The sequence below is a fragment of the Saimiri boliviensis genome, chromosome 8 (assembly GCF_048565385.1).
Source record: "Saimiri boliviensis isolate mSaiBol1 chromosome 8, mSaiBol1.pri, whole genome shotgun sequence".
Classification (NCBI taxonomy): Eukaryota; Metazoa; Chordata; class Mammalia; order Primates; family Cebidae; genus Saimiri; species Saimiri boliviensis.
Genome location: NC_133456.1, coordinates 123,515,785 through 123,532,854, shown reverse-complemented (window position 1 = coordinate 123,532,854; position 17,070 = coordinate 123,515,785). Strand labels below are relative to the sequence as shown.

General features: G+C 34.5%; 1 protein-coding gene across 18 annotated transcripts in view; it reads right to left on the bottom strand.

Moving 5' to 3' along the window:
* Nucleotides 1-17,070, bottom strand: part of ZEB1 (zinc finger E-box binding homeobox 1) — a 197,153-nt gene that overhangs the window by 147,290 nt on the left and 32,793 nt on the right. For 4 of the 18 annotated variants that reach the window (XM_074405234.1, XM_039478651.2, XM_039478650.2 and 1 more), the window contains exon 2: nucleotides 148-302. The exons of 11 other annotated variants lie outside the window; for them this stretch is intronic. The gene's annotated coding sequence lies outside the window, so the exon portion shown is untranslated. Of the gene's footprint in view, nucleotides 1-147 lie in introns of all 18 variants that reach the window. 3 more of the 18 variants (XM_074405228.1, XM_074405226.1, XM_074405231.1) reach the window with 1 other exon arrangement.

The window sequence follows — 17,070 nt, the reverse complement described above, 5'->3', positions numbered from 1 at the left end:
CATATAAAATTCGAAAATTTGTCATTATGTCCTAGATTTTTAAAGTTCTAAAATTTTAATTCAAATATAATAAACTGGTTGGTCTTACACACACACACACACACACACACACACACACACACACATAATTTAAATGAAAACTCTTACCATTGACTTCCTTTTGATAGTCACTCCATTAGTCTTTCTTGATAGTGCTTTCCTATGTCAAGTAGACAGTAGCCAAATCACAAAATGACATTTGGATGATCATGTCTTCAGATGGAGTTTTCGGCCAATTGCCAGTTGAGAATTTAAACTGAAAACTAAATTACCCAAACTTTATTAACTTGTTCCCACACCCACCAAATGATAATGAGCAATAACTCTAAACTGGAAAAATAAAAATAATATGATTTATCTCCTGTTCAAGCAGTCCTAATATTATATTTGAGAAGACATGCTATAATAAAATAATTCCATAGCATTCTAGTATCTTCTGAAAACGCTTTTAAGAAAATTTCAATCCCTCACCAAAAGTTACCCCAATTATCCTAAAACCCAAATTAATACATGACAAGGATGATAGATGACATAATAAATTATGAAGTCACAAAGTTAAGTTCTGTCAAGCACTGCCTTCACCTAAAAGCTAACTGTAATGTCTGGAGACACTCTGACAGTATCACCTATGTTTATTAAATCATCAACTGCTTGTAATAGTACATACCACAAGAAGTCAGAGGTTACATTTTAGAGTAATCCTGTCTGATCACGATACTTTTTGTATTGGGAAGACAAAATTTATGGTTACCAACTTCTAATTATAGGGCAAAAATGACTTAGCTCCTTTTCTGTACCAACTTAGGCTCTTTCTCTCTTGATTCTTAGAGCTACTCTTCAGAGTCTGCCAATTATATAAGATTTTGGACCATAGGCTTTATGATTATTGGGTAGTACAGTCTGTTTTGACCCTTCTCAAATATTAGACACATTGAATTTTTCCCAAATATTGTTAAGATATATCTCAGTGCCCTAACATAATTTGTGCTCAGCTGTAAGTTGGCCCATTTCAATAGTTACTGTTAACAATTTAAGTCTTTAGCAAAAATACAATGAAAGCTAAACTGAAAACATGAAAGAAAAACATGTCTTTATCTTCCTTATAAATTGGTTCTGAATTTCAGCTATAAAAAGATCCAAAATTAAGTGCATGTAATTAGATAGCTATATAGGACTCAGTTGAGTTATAAACATTACACATACCTCAAATTGTCATATATTCTATGACAATTCTCTCTGTTGTCACACCAATGTGCATGTGTACACATGTATGTACATCTATCCAACATATATCCTGATGTTTACCTACCAATAACTTGACACCAAGGCATTATATAAGAGAATATAAAGTGAACAATCTGCTTATGATTAAATTAAGAGAAATTGCCTTCAGAAACAAAGCCTAGAGCTTAATAAAACTGCTATGCCTTTGAGTTAATAACATTGAACCCCAGTTAGATATACTAGAAACAGTGTTCTCTATTCACTCCAATAATTTAAATCCAAAATCCTCAATAGGAATAACATTTATCAACTATTCAGAGACTAACAAAGTTCTTTCCTGGGTGCTATGAGATACAATGGAAAGGTTATGCTTCTTTTTCAAGGAGCTTATAACATAAAACATGATGGGGGAGAATGAATGGCACATAAAGACACATAAATGTATAGATTTCCAAGAGAGAAACAAGCACATTGGAGCAGTTTAATAGTTTGAATAGGTTTATCACATGTGGGACTGATCTGAGAAGACTTTGTATCAAGAAGCATTTTTAAAGCAGAAAATACACAACTACGTTTTTCTTACTTATCCTAATGAAACCCACAAAGCAAACTATGATTAAATATGGAATACAGCTATAAGTATTCATGTCCTCACTCTGGAAGAAGATCAAAGATAAATTCCTTAGTCAAATGAAATTACAGAACATGGAGATATCTCCTCCACCTCCCCCACAAAATATCAGGCTTGCAGTATTACAGAAGCAATTCTAAATATGCTCATTTCAACTCTTCCCAATAATTCCAATCGTAATGGCAGTAATTTAATTTGAAATACAAGAATCATAATGAAAAGTCACTATCAGATTATAAAATAATGAATTAAAAAGCACAGAATGATTCCTTTGGTGTGAATAACATTAGTGATAACACATCTACACAAGAAAGATGGTTTCATATTCCAGCAGATGATGAACAACAAATGACTTGTGTGTTTATAGAATCTTAAATATATTCTACTCATCCATTTTAAGAGTCTTAGAATTCGCCCAGGCATGGTGGTTCACACCTGTAACCCCAACACTTTGTGAGGTCAAGGTGGGGAAGACTGCTTGAAATCAGTTCAGACGAGCCTTGACAACAAAGCTAGACCCAGTCTCTACAAAAAACTTTTTTTAAAAAGTCTTAGAATTTAACACCATCCACAATTTTACAAATGAAGAAACAGGTCCAGCCATATGACATTATTTGCCCAAAGTCACATATAGCTGGCAGCAAAATCAAGACCTCTTAAGAATCATACATGCTCCTTGTACTGTAATCAAAGAAAGAAATAGTTAAACCTTAGAAAGAGACATAAATATATTAGGAAAATTTCAACTTTTTAATCTATATGCTAAATTTTAAACATTCAGCTCATTAGCTCCAGAAATTGCAAAAAAATTAATTCATAAAGTTAGGGAAAGAAAGTTGTATGACTGACTTAAATTTTATACTTCTCTTTTAATATTATTAGCTTTAAGACAAGACACTCAGCCTTATATCCAATTCTGCAGATTAAGAACATGAGTTTTAAAAATACATAAAATTTTATCAAAACTCTGTCTAAAAAAGATAACTTCCTAGAATGCTCCACAGCATCACATCTATTTTTCTTTCACATCCTGACACCCTTTTTTATATATCCTGTTTTTCACTGGATTATGTAACAAAGTAAGCCTGTCATGTGGATAGCAGTAGAAATAGTCTTATCTTAACTGCTTCAGGTGACATACTCATCCCAACTCTATATAAGTGAGCAGCAAGAGAAGTCCAGAAAAATTGTAAATAGGAAACATAAAAAGAAATATCTGCAAATCATATATTTAATAAGGGATTAATATAGAAAATATTTAAGTAAATCCAACTCAATAATATGAAGACAACCCAATTTTTTTGAATGGGCAAATAACTCGAACAGGCATTTCTCAAAAGAAGACACACGAATGGCCAATTGGTACATGAAAAAATGCTCAGCATCACTTATTAGAGAATTACAAATTAAAACCACAATGCGATACTACTTTACACCCTGTCCAACATTTACCTTTAATCTTTTTTATAAAAGCTAGCTTTTATAAAAAAGATTAAAGGTAAATGTTGGACAGGGTGTGGAGAAAAGACTCTTATACAGTACATTGTTGGTGGGAATATAAATTAGTTCAGCCATTATACAAAACGGTATGGAGATTTCCCCCCAAAAAACTAAAAATAGAACTGTTATGATCCACTGATCCCACTTCTGGTTATGTATCTAAAGAAACTGGAGTCAATATGTCAAAGGGATATCTGCACACATATGTTCATTGTTGCATTATTTATAACAGAAAAGATATGGAAACACCTATGTGTCTATCAATGGATAAATGAATAAAGGAAATGTATATACACACAATGGAAAACAATTCAGCATTTAAAAAGGGGGAAATTCTGTCATTTGCAACAACATGGATGAATCTGGAGGATATTATGCTAAGTGAAAGAAATCAGGCACAGAAAGACAAATACCATGTGATCTCACTTATATGTGGAATCTAATAAAGTTAAACTCACAGAAGTAGAGAATAGAACAACAGTTACCAGAGGCTAGAGGGTGGTGGGGGAGTTGATCAAGCAGTACAAAGTTTCAGGTAGAGAGGAAGAATAAGTTTGAGATCTTCTGCAGAGCAAGTTGACAACAGTCAATAATAATGTATTAAGTATTTTGAAATAATAAAAGTAAATTTCAAATGTCTCACTATAAAATATTATAGGTGAGGTGACAGATATGTTAATTGGCATGCTTTAAGCACATCAGATTGAATACATATATCAAAACATCACATTGTAAGTCATAAATGTATGCAACTATGATTGGTCAATCGAAAATATTAATTTTACAAGAAAAAGAAACAGGAGATTAAAAAAGAAATAGTTAAAACACTTTAGATTTAGTTGTAAAGATATGTCCTCCACTAACTCAATTTAGATTCCATTGTCTACTCAGAGTCAGAACTTACAAGATGTTTCTAGCAAAGCACAACATGCTTGCTAGTTCAACTGGTTTCAAAAGTGAGAGCACTTATTAGATAACACCTAAAATCATTCATCAAAACTCTTTTGGACAGGCAGCAATGTTAAACAAATTAGTTCCACCATACCACCACCACAGCCACCACTTTCACTCCCTACTCCACTTCCCATAGTCTATGAACCAAAAGGGAATAAAATATTCTTACCTTTTATTATTAAAGAGATAAAATATTTTAGCATACATATTAAAACCAAGTTTTATCTTATGCTACTAAAATAAAAAATATATGCTTAAGGAGTTTTACGTGAATTACATTAGATCACAAAGTCATATCTCAATATATACACACAATATTCAGAAAAAATATAAACACAAAAAATACAAATAAAAATCAATATAACAACTATTAACATAGCATTTATATTGGGTTAAATATAGTAAATAAACTAGAGATGATTTAAAGTATACAAGAGGGCGGGTGGGTGCAGTGGCTCATGCCTGTAATCCCAACACTTGAGAGGTGAGGGTGGGAGGATTGCTTGAGCCCAGGAGTTTAAGACCAGCCTGGGCAACACAATGAAACTCTATCTCTACAAAAAAGTTACAAAGTTAGCTGGGCATGGTGACATGTGCCTGTGGTCCTAGCTACTTTGGAGGCTGAAGAGGGAGGTTTGGTTGAACCCAGGAGGCTGAGGCTCCAGTGAGCCATGATCGTACCACTGCACTCCAGCCGGGGTGACAGAGCAAGACTATGTCTCTATAAATAAGTAAATAAACTATATGGGAGGATATGCATAGGTTATACGCAAATACCATGCCACAGTATTTGGATTTTGGATCTGAGGGGGGTCCTGGCACCAGTCACCTGAGGATACTGAGGGCTAACTCACACACACCCATGGAGTAACTGTATATGCATCTACATGTGTGTATGTCTATGTATGTATACATATATATATATAGTATATAGTAAAGCACAGTCTTCCTTAAATCATGTGAGTTTTTTAGAAAGCGTAATTATTCTAAAATTTTCCTCAATGTTCTAAGTTTGTGGGTGCATGTCTACTTTTTCACCAAGAATTGTGACAGGCTTCCTAAAAGCAAGAGCAAATATCTATATTTAGGTCTAGTTGTTGAAGTATTCTATAAAAAGTTAGCATATTGATATTTCAATTTATATAAGAACCGGTTTACATTCATATTATTCACATTACTTAAAGCAATCCTTTAGACAGTGAGTTTTAAAACTACCAACCAAAATATATGCTTCATCCCTTTCATGGATTCTTGACATGCTTATAAGAAAGCTGTTTTGGCAACTAATTTATATCTGCCTCAGTTTCTCCATTTGTAAAATGAAGATAATAGCATCTTACCACATAGACTTGCTGTGAACATTAGGTTAATAGTTGCAAACTGCCCAGAAAAGTGCACTAAGCACGTCGTAAGCCTCGAAAGCAGAGCTATTACAATCATGATCATCACTACCATTATCACTACTACCACCACCTTCATAAGCATCTCAACCGATTCTTAGTAAAAGTGTAGGGTCCAAGAACACACTGCCAGAGATTCTAATTCAGTATCACATCAAGGTTTGAGAACACTGTATTAAAGAGAAAGGGGAATAAATAGCCAAGATACTACATATACCAATATCATTTTATAAATACAGAAACAGGAAGCAAAATACTTTAAAACAGAAAAAGCTTCCGTTTTAAAAGTCAAATAACATCTTTACTTCCTTTCCAAAATACCTACAACTTATCCCCAAAGCCAATGGCTGCTTTCCGATGACCCTACTACTCAAGAGTAGATAGGATACAGAAATAAGTAAGAGGCCCTGGGCTCAGCAAAGAGTTGAAGAAGCTTATACATTTCATTACTTCTCGGGTAGAGAATAGCTAAGAATTTCACACACACACAAATTGTGAGTAGAGCAATTATCAAATATTTGGGCACTAACTATATGTGGAATGCTAAAGGGGACTTAACTATAAGAAATGAAACTTTCCTGGAATTTCATTGGGAAAATAACCTCCCACTTTCTTCTAAAGATCACTGAAGTCTTGCACCAGCTCAAGCAGTATATACTGGGAGCCCAGAGAAGAGATTTTAGTTAGGGTCAATAAAAAGACTTCATAGAAGAGAAAAGATCTTTGCTAGACCTCATAATGACTAAGATTTTTATAGGTGGAAATTGCATTTGAGGTCAAAGAATACAGTGTGAGCACAAAGCAGAAACTTGGGAAGTACGACAGGTATTTGAGGACAGTACATTGAGTATTTGCCAACACTGGAAAGGATGGTCTTATTCTCTGCTCAAAAATATAATTAGTACTTCAGGAAGATTGTTTTGGCAGTGGTGTGCATCATGAATATAGTGTAACCCTGGCTCTGAAAACAGACAGAGACAGGGATCTAAAGGATTATTTAAATTATAGCCAGACACAGTGGCTCACGCTTTGTAATCCCAGCCCTTTAAGAGGCTAAGGTGGGAGGATTACTTGAGTCCAGAAGTTTGAGGAGCCTGCACAACATAGCAAGACCCTGTCTTTACAAAATTATAAAACAAAAAATTAAAAATTAATTGGCAGTGAAGAGAAAAATAAGTATCAAAGACAACTTAAGTATTACATCTGCTTTTTTTTTTCTTCTGAACTTCCCAGTCTGTCCTGTTATATTCAAGATGAAGGAGATAGTGCACAGTGAGAGTTGTAAAAAGTAAGCTCAGGGCTGGTCAGAGAGAGTTTAGACTGGGGGGAAGGACTAACCTTTGGCAGTAAAGGTAGAGAGCAGTTTGAGCAAAGACTTGGAAACGGGAAAGTGCAGACATTATCCTCAGTTTGATTAGCTCTGATTTGTTAGAGCCAGCAGCTCACAATTGCCTTTTCTTTACAATGCATCAAAAGGCCCTAAAGGTGTTACTGAAGAATAAAGAAAAGGCAAGACAGTTTAATGCACAGAATGCCTATAAATGATGGTAATCTAGAGTTTATGTTCCCTATATTTAGTAGAGCATACAAATATATTTTGATACAGCATACAAATTTACCCGGTCCAACAGAAAAATCAACAATAAAGCTTTGCTATATTCAATCTCACCTCTACTTTTTCAAAACTTGTTAAGAGGCGATTTGTGTGGAATTCATCATAGTACACAAATGGATCGTCTCAATCAAGTGATTCATATGACTGTTAAACAGTGCCTTAAAGATAGAGGCCATGCTTTTTTTCTTTTTTCCCTCATACTATCAAAACTCAATGGTATAAGGTATGTACTTGGTATACTTATTAAATGAAAGATATCCTATAGTCTGATCTGTGAATTGGTTAAAGGGTATAAACAGTTATAAAATTTCATAATGAAAGACATGTAATTTATTAGAGCATCCATGCAGTACTATTTCAGGTTACTGCAGCTCACTGTATTGCCACTGCTGTGGCAGAAGTAAATGCAAAATGGCCTTGAGAATGCTGTGAGATTTTACTTTAAGTGTATTATATATGGTTTCTAGGTATTTTTACCTCTGCATTAAAAAAAATCACTCACTAATTTATGAACTCTCTGGGGATAGTAATAAAATATTTCAACATGATTAGACACGGATGAAAAAACTGTTTTCCATGTTTATTTAAAATATTTTTCTTGCATCTAAATTTTATTTTCAGTCTCCAAAATATTTCAGCACGTTATTCATGTGATCAACCATATTAACCAATAATATCTTGTCACATACCGTTCATTTCTGAATAAAGAGATCTTAAAAGCTGTATTTTAGACATACTGACTCATTAATTCTTATAGCATCATATTAAAATAGGCAAATACCATTTCCAAAGAAAGTGGGTCATTTATCTTAAAGGAAAGGAACTAGCGTTAAAATAACTCCTAAACTGGATCCATTATTTTTAATCCTTACAATCCTGAGAGATAGTATATACAAACCCATTTTATAGCTGTGAACTTGCTTAAGGTTCCAGAGCTATTAAATGATCCTGTTTTAATTCCCTTCATGTTTGTCAAGCTCCAAGTCTAACTTCATCTTTCTTATAATAAGTACCTGGAACACTGCCAAGTACCATGTTTAAAAAAGAGACTAGGGCATAAAGGGGCAGGGGCAGGGGCATAGGGCAAGACTTAGTGAAGTAAAAGCAAACATTGTAAAGTCCAAGTACTTTACTCATTGAAGTGCTCTTCAAACCTATTATGAACGTTTCTCTTACTTTATTCACAGATACTTTTCTCTGCACAGCAGTAGCTATAAGAATTAATATCAAGCTTTGAAAAAAGACATTTTAGAAAAATGCAAAACAACAACAGCTACAGAGAATTGTTTCTGAAAGGACAAACAGCCCTATGACATACCTCAGTAGCCCTGAGGCAGTGTCTTCTGAAGACACTAAGAAATTTTCAACAACAATCTGAGTCACAATAATATTTTATAATAAGAAGGGTTGAGATGAACTATCCTAGCAATTAAAGAAGATAGGTGTTTGTTAGCTGAAAAATGTACTAACTGAATGTCCAATGATGCTATGAATAAAGATGAATGAAGTTTTAATTTTTCTAGAAAACTTCAGGAAGTATTTATGGTATCATTTTGTACTTTCCAAACAGAATAGAGCATACAAATTATAAACATATAACATAAGTTAATAAACATAATTAAAAGCATTATAAACATAGAGAAAAAATATTAAAAATTCCAAAAGGTATAAAGTTCTTAATTTTAAGAACAGAAAAACTATGGTTCCTGTATTAACAGAAGCTGGCAGTAAACATATCCCTTTCAGAGTTAAAAGAGTATTTCAGAATGGAATTTTAGAGCCTATATATAGCACTTTATAAACGAGAGTGGAATTTTTGTTGCTCCAATTTACTCGTTTCCCTCTCTCTCTCTGCCCTTACCTCTATATTACAACACAAAAATTTTTTCATTTTACTTTAAAAACTGCTATCTCTTCTAGTATAAAAAGGTGACACAACTTCGCATTTTAAATTAACATGGGTCTTTAGGAGTTTTGAGGCTTTCAATACCAAAATGAATACACATTGGATCTTTCAAACCTGTTACGGTAGAAGTGCCAAAACACAGTCTCTCTAGCATTTTGAACAAGGTTTCACAATAATTAGCACTGCAGTAGGTAATTTAACATGTGTGACCTTTTTGTACAGTAACCATTCTAAATCATAACAGCCAAGAGCACTGTTATTTATTTGTTTGTTACCTTGATTTAGGGGAAAAAGACATAAGAAGACTGGTTCTACACAAAGAATTCACACAGTACTGTGCTAGTCTAAGTAAATAAAGTTTAGTTCAAAGGGAAACAGACAATGAAAAGTCAAAGAGAGAAGTGAGCTGGCAACTGAGAAGCATAAACCATTTTGGCCTAGATTTGTTTGTAATGACTATGTGACCCAGATACTAAAAAATTTTTGGCTAATATTCAGAAATCTAGCAACTGGAAGAAATAAGATATATGGTTGGCTGGTTTAATATTTTAGCCAACATTACAGACACTTAAAATTATAAATTATTATAGCATTTTCTATACACAAAAAAAATTTAAACTTTAAAAGTATTTCTTTTTTGCTTTGTAAATATCCCATAAATTATACTTCATCTTTATAGACAGTAAATATACTACAGAGGTTATGGTACAAAATTCCTTTGGAGAGAAGAGCTGAAAGAAAATATACTTTTTAAAAAGTAATTTATTTAAGAAACTGTATTTTCCTAAACTCTCCTTGTTCCTTTATGGCCCACATAGTTTACTCTACAGATAGGTGTCTATTAAATGACAGAATTTCTGAAAAAAAAATCTGCAATTCCAAAGTTACACAAGCTCTGCTAATGAGGATGCTGAAACACGTAAGACAGAGAGTAGATTCACCAGGGGCTCAACTTTATTATTACAGGCTTGATAGAGGAAGGCAGTGTCTCAAGTAAGTAAAAAACATAATCCACAATCCTTAACGCACCCGTGGTGGACCATGCTGAGTGCCTATCCAATGCTTCCTTCTTCCTAATGATCCATGATTAGGTTTCTTTTTTTGTTGTTTTTGTTTTTGTTGAGGAGTTTCCCTCTTGTTACCCAGGCTGGAGTGCAATGGCGCGATCTCGGCTCACCGCAACCTCCGCCTCCTGGGTTCAGGCAATTCTCCTGCCTCAGCCTCCTGAGTAGCTGGTATTACAGGCGCGCGCCACCATGCCCAGCTAATTTTTCGTATTTTTAGTAGAGACGGGGTTTCACCGTGTTGACCAGGATGGTCTCTGTCTCTTGACCTTGTGATCCACCCGCCTCGGCCTCCCAAAGCCTGGGATTACAGGCTTGAGCCACTGCGCCCGGTCCCATGATTGGACTTCTATATCCACATCTCTCCCAGTAGTCAGTGTGCCTCACGGTAAGCTGACTGTCCTGAGCTGCAAGGGTAGACCACAATTAATCTAATCGATTATGGTAAGCTCATCCCTCTTACCAATGATTAGTTTAGGCATATTTAGAATTAAGCAAATTTAGGCCAACAAGGAGCAAGTTGGGGGCAGTAATGCATGAGAACCTCTAGGGAAGAGAAGCCATATTTCCCATAAGAATGCCTGGAAAAGTTTGTTCTTTTCTTTTTGGATCTGAAGGAGGAAACACACAATCCTGATTGCAACCAACAGCCATTTGGCAACTACAGTGTTGGGATAAAGGAAAATACCATGGAAAAAGAGTAGAGTAGATGACAAACTGAGTCCTTGGAAAAAAAATCACAGAGCCATTAGCATAACTAATCCTAATATATGTACTTTCCTATGTAAGCCAACCAATATTCTTTTTATTTAAGCCTAATTAGACTAATTTGGAAACCAATTAGCTGTTAGGAAACTAAGAATTGCCAAGTTCTATGTTAACTACTTTTAGAAAACCGTAAAATCTCTTCTACTCATTCCTAGCTTAAAAAATATTGTATGTTACTTGTCTGTATTTTCCTAATTTCCTATATGTGCATTGGGAGGAAAGTTACTCAGTCTTAGTGTACCAATATGACCTCTTCTTGATCATCAGTATAACAAATTATGCTTTTAGTATAGTAATGCTTTCAGGGGCCCAGGATGTACTCAGATTGCTATGTTCTTACAGCCTGATTTTGCTCCAATATCAACTGTATCTTGTTCCTGCTATACTTTACTCACAACACTTTCGGAGAACCGCTATACTTTCATCTACAATTCACTGGCTCTCTATGCCCTGCGCATCCTCACCCCACTCTGAGTTCCCAGTTATACACACACAGATGGCTGAAGTTGCTAGAAGTATGCTCTGAAGCATATGAAAATTATTCTGAGGACAGTGAATTTCTTTTTGAACTTAGTGTAAACTAAAAATATAACCTAGATAACTAGTTTTGTACTTCTTTAAAAAAATATCTCATTTACTCATTCTCTTCTTCCCTTCTTTTGGCATTTACTTTACCTAGAAATGCTTTTTAGATGCTGAAGATTTCTGTAAGGTTAAGGCTACAAAACAGATGTTGAAGATTTCTATAAGGTTAAGGCTACAAAACAGAGGCCTGTGGGCCAAATACATTCTATAGGTCTATTTTGCCCTGTAGAGTTACTGTCACAGAGTGTCTTAAAAACACTTGAATTAGTTACCACTAACTTAAATAAAAATCTGTTTTTTAGGATCCTTTGGAAAAACTGAAATATTGGGCAGCAATCAGCCTGAATACTCCCATGGTCACCATCAGATGGAGCAGAATATTTAGCTGACCCTCTACCCAGTTAGATGAGCACAAATTCTCTAAAGCCCTAGTTTTCTTATTATTTCCCTAAATGGCCTAATTATTTATAGTTAAGGCCCTTATAGGTACTGGACTATGGCATCCCTGATACAGCAGACTATAACAGCCATTGGTACACAAAAGAAATATGATTGGTTAAGAAAGTACAGAAGTTCATAAGGAATTCTGGAAAGTCTGTTTCCAAAATGTTTCCTCCTGCATCTTTTAATTTAACCAGGAGTCTATTTCTAGAGTCAATGATCCAGCAATAAATTCTTACAATAATCATGAAAAAAAGTGTTTCTTAATAGAATGCTATTTGAAGGGTTAAATTCTTCATCTAAGTTTCAATCACACAACCAATAGGAAAATCCTAGACCTTCCAAGTCTGATATTCATTAATAAGTGGTGTAAACAAGATGACCTGCACTACATATATATCTATCATGTATGTACAAAATTACTTACGTGTTTTATGTATAAATTAGGAAATAAATTTTCTTTTAAAACTAAGTTCTCCTGGGCTGGGCGCAGTGGCTTATGCCTGTAATCCCAGCACTTTGGGAGGCCAAGGTGGGCAGATCATGAGGTCAAGAGTTTGAGACCATCCTGGCCAATATGGTGAAACCCCATCTCTACTGAAAATACAAAAACTAGCTGTCATGGTGGCATGTGCCTGTAGTCCCAGCTACTCAGGAGGCTAAGACAGGAGAATCCCTTGAACCTAGAGTCAGAGGTTGCAGTGAGCCGAGATCCCACCACTGTACTCCAGCCTGGCCAGAGAGCGAGACTTTGTCTCAAAAAAATGAAACAAAACAAAACAAAAAAAACAAAAATACCCCTCAGTTCTCCCTATACTCTGTATATTATTTAATGAAGTCAACAAACAATAACAAAAATTAGCCCAATTCAAAAATTTTTTAAGAAACAATGTTTTCTAAATTACATTTATAATATAGTCACTTCCTCCTAATATTAAGTACAAGTTACTGACAGCATTTGAGATAATCTTATAATCAAATTCTACATATAGAATTAACAATACTATTAATAGTTTTATATTTCTGTCAAATGCAAGGCTTTGTCTACATCCCAAATTTCAAATCTATTCCCTTCTCTCCAACTCCACTGCTGTAACCATCATCTCCAACCTGGCCTACAGAAATAGCATCTAACAACATTGCTTCTATATATGCTGCAGTCAGACTCCTGTTTTTGAAATGAAAAATTGAATCATGGCCTACCCTGGTGCTTAAAACCTTTTTATGGCTTCCCAATATCCCTTAGGATATAGGCCAAAAAATCCTGAAGATCGAACACATCATCTCTTTCCTGCATTCTTCTGTATATTTACTTATCTTTCTTTTCAATGCTCACACTGGAATCCTTTTAGTTCTTCTTTTTACTTTTGTAGATGCTATTTCTGTTGCCTGCAATGTTCTATCCTAACCGTTCTCCTAATTCCTAGGCTTAGCTAATTCATGCTGATTTTTCCAATTTCAGCCCAAGTTATTTCTCATGTCTTACCCTCGGTTCACAGTCAAGACTTCCCCACCATCCCAGAGCAGGTTAAGTTGGCCTATCATCTTTCCTATCATCTTACAATCTCTCCCCTAATGCTCATCTTAGTTGTAATTATTTGTTTAGTTCTAGTCTTTTCAAAAGCTGCTGGTTTCATGAAGACACGGAAAGATAACTCTGTCTCATTTACTGTCTTACACTATCATTTAACACGACGACTAGTAATAATAACATTTAATAAATATACGCTGAATAAATGAACATTTAATAAATATACATTGAATAAATGAATCTCATTAAATTGAATTTAACCCACAGACAAACGAATTATTGTTGAAAATGCAGCACAGTAGACAGCGCAAATATCTGGAAGTCTTGAAGACCTGGTTCATAATTCCAGGTAGACTACTTGTTGTATGACCTTAAGTCTCAAAACACCCAGATTCTTTACCTTAATAAGAATATTATCCAAAGCCTGCTCTGTCTTCCTTAAACAGCTGCTGTGAGGAAAAAAGGGAATAATTTATTTTCTCAATACTTAAAGCACATTTTTTTCACTTTAACATTTTTCAAATGAAGAGGAGTCCTACTGCAGATATCAAAAGAACTTTGCCAGACATTACACAAAATGCTGTAATGCTCTGTATTATATCCACGTGTATTATTGTATTCATGTATGAACTTATGACTAAGAATTTACCATTTATCTGTAACCTATCTGCATCAATAGAACTATGCACAGTTGAATTTTAACTTAACTTAAAATCCCTAAATTATCTCTTAAAATGTCTTTTTAAAGCACTATAATGCAGCATTGAAACAAAAAGTTATATATGCAGAACTGCCTGTGACATGTGGCTGAATTATGTTTAGTGAAGGTTTCACAAGTGATAATTCTAAGCAGATAGCAAATATCTGGCTGTTAGTCTTCTGGATGGCTTTCAAGAGAAGTTATTTAACTTCAAGTGAAATGTAATATAATCAGTAAAAAAAATTTTTTTTAAATTAAATAGGAAATGAAAACCTCACCAAAATAATTCCTGGACATGGCTCAGTATGATGCTATTGATCCTAAAAGTGTTAAAGATCAGAAAGAGCAGCATTTGCTACAGTGCCCATGGCCCAAAGGAATTCAGAATAATCCTTTGAGCAAAGGCTCCTCCTCCCCAAAGAAAAGTGTTTTATTTTTCCAAAAAGAGACATTAAAACATTGTTATTAAATCAAACAACGTGCCTTACAATTGATGAGCTGTTAGAATTGAGAAAACAGAGTAATATGTATGAACATATTCTTTAAATTAAGTGCTATACAAGCAGGTAATTTTAAAGGTTCCCACTTTGTGCTATGTACAAAAAAAAGTGCTTTATATAAAACTTAAAAGCTTCTCTCAAAGTCACATCAAGTCAGTGTTTGAAAATGAAAAGATGAAATGGGACTCCAATACCATTGTTTTTCTAAAATAAAATGTTCCCACTCACTTTGAAGAGACAAACTTGACAAAACTAACTCCACTTCATTTGCTCTGTACCCACTTTTAGCACTGTCCACATAATTCATAACACTGTCATTTGTTAAATGCTTCAAAATATTATCCTGAGAAACTTATTCTAATATCTAATCATTAGCGTGCAAAAGTTCTTCTTTGTCTATCCCCATTCTTTCAATTATTATATTTAATGTAATATTTCACTTGATTTTACATTTTGATGATATTGTTTTAAGCAATATTCTTACCTTCAAGAACAAATTCGGACGTGTGCTTTCCGTTTATTTTCTATAAGTAGTAGTACTGGTTTTCTATGACTCCTTTACCTGGTAACCAAAACTATGTATTGCCAGTATGTCAGGTTGGTGGTGCTGGTGACTACCGAAACTAAAACCAACAAAGCTGACTTATAATCAAACCTTTGACTGTGACTAGTACCTGTTTTAAAATGAAGTATTTTATTTTAAATAAATACTTTTATTTAAAATAAAACACTTTTATTTAAAATAAAATACTTCATTTTAAAACAGGTACTAGTCATTCCTTCCTTAGAAATGATCATTGGGAAATTATCTCTTTAGACTTCTTTCTCTGATTCAGTATCTTAATCTCTTTGACTGGGGACCTATAAATTAGATCATAAACAAATTCTGGAATTGACCTAAAAAGATGGCTTAGGAAAGCTGCAAGATTTTTCTGCAAAATAAAAGGTATAACACAATGTAGAACTATGGCAAATAGCCATTTGTTTATTTCTACCAACTAGTAGCTCATTACATTGTAAATAGCCTATATACAGAGGTTTATAAAGAACTGTAGCATTAGACAGATGCTTGTATTAGAAGAGCTATAAATTATATTAATGTTATGAACTTTATTCAGGTTGGAACTACTGAACTATCTCGGTAAGACAGATACTTCAGATGAATTATGATTTGTCTTTAAAACATATCTTCAAGACCTATAATCACAAATATAAACATTAATAAAACATGAAGGACATGGGAAAAGAACAGGATAGGAATAATGGAATTTCCAGCTATGCTGTGTACTTTCATATTATCTCACTTAAGTGTCCATCCTGTGAGACTGAGACTACTATCATACAGATGAGAAGGTAATGGTTAATAGCACTTAAGTGACCCTAGTGTAAAGCCAGTGCTCAAATCCATGTGTGCCTGACTATACCAGTTTCTGAAATGTGGTAATGGCAAATACCCATGCTCAGCAAAAACTGCACTTCCTTGTGGTAGTTTGCATTTCCATAGATGACTGCAACAATATATCCCATTCCATTTGCTCTTGTACAGTGTAATCTTGCTACTCCATCTTTAACAAATGAAGCCTATTTATCTTCCTGTTGATCTGGGCTGGCCTTGTGACTTGTTTTGATCAACAGAATGGGCAGAAGTAACTCTAAGTAACTTCTAAATATGGCTCTTTAAAAGGCTGCAGCTTCTTTGCCTTTGGAACATTTCTTTTTGGAATCCAGCTACCATGTTATAAGGAAGCCCAACTAACTTCACAGAGAGGCACACTTAAGAACGGAGGCCCCCAGGCCATCCCCAACTGTGCTCCAAGCCAGCAGCCTGCATCCATTGCCAGCCACATAAGTGAGGCCACTGTGGACTGCCCTCTTCCTTAGCACCCCTGTCAAGACCATACAAAGCAGACTTACTGAGTCAACCCTCAAAATTATGAAAAGTAATGTATTACTGTTGTTTTAAGTGTTAAACTTTGGAGTGGCTTGTCATGCAGCAATTGGTAAAGCAAAACACTCACCATCCTCTTTAGAAATGTATTTCAACAATACCAGTGTTGGCACTAAAAGGGCCAATAAGAACCCTAATTTTTGTTTTTTTGTGACTAATGAAATAGAATTATGAAAAGTCAGAGTAAAGCTTAAATTTGAATAATTACTAAAAGTTACACTCAGTTTACATCAAAAAACCCAACATGGTTCAGTACTTAAAATC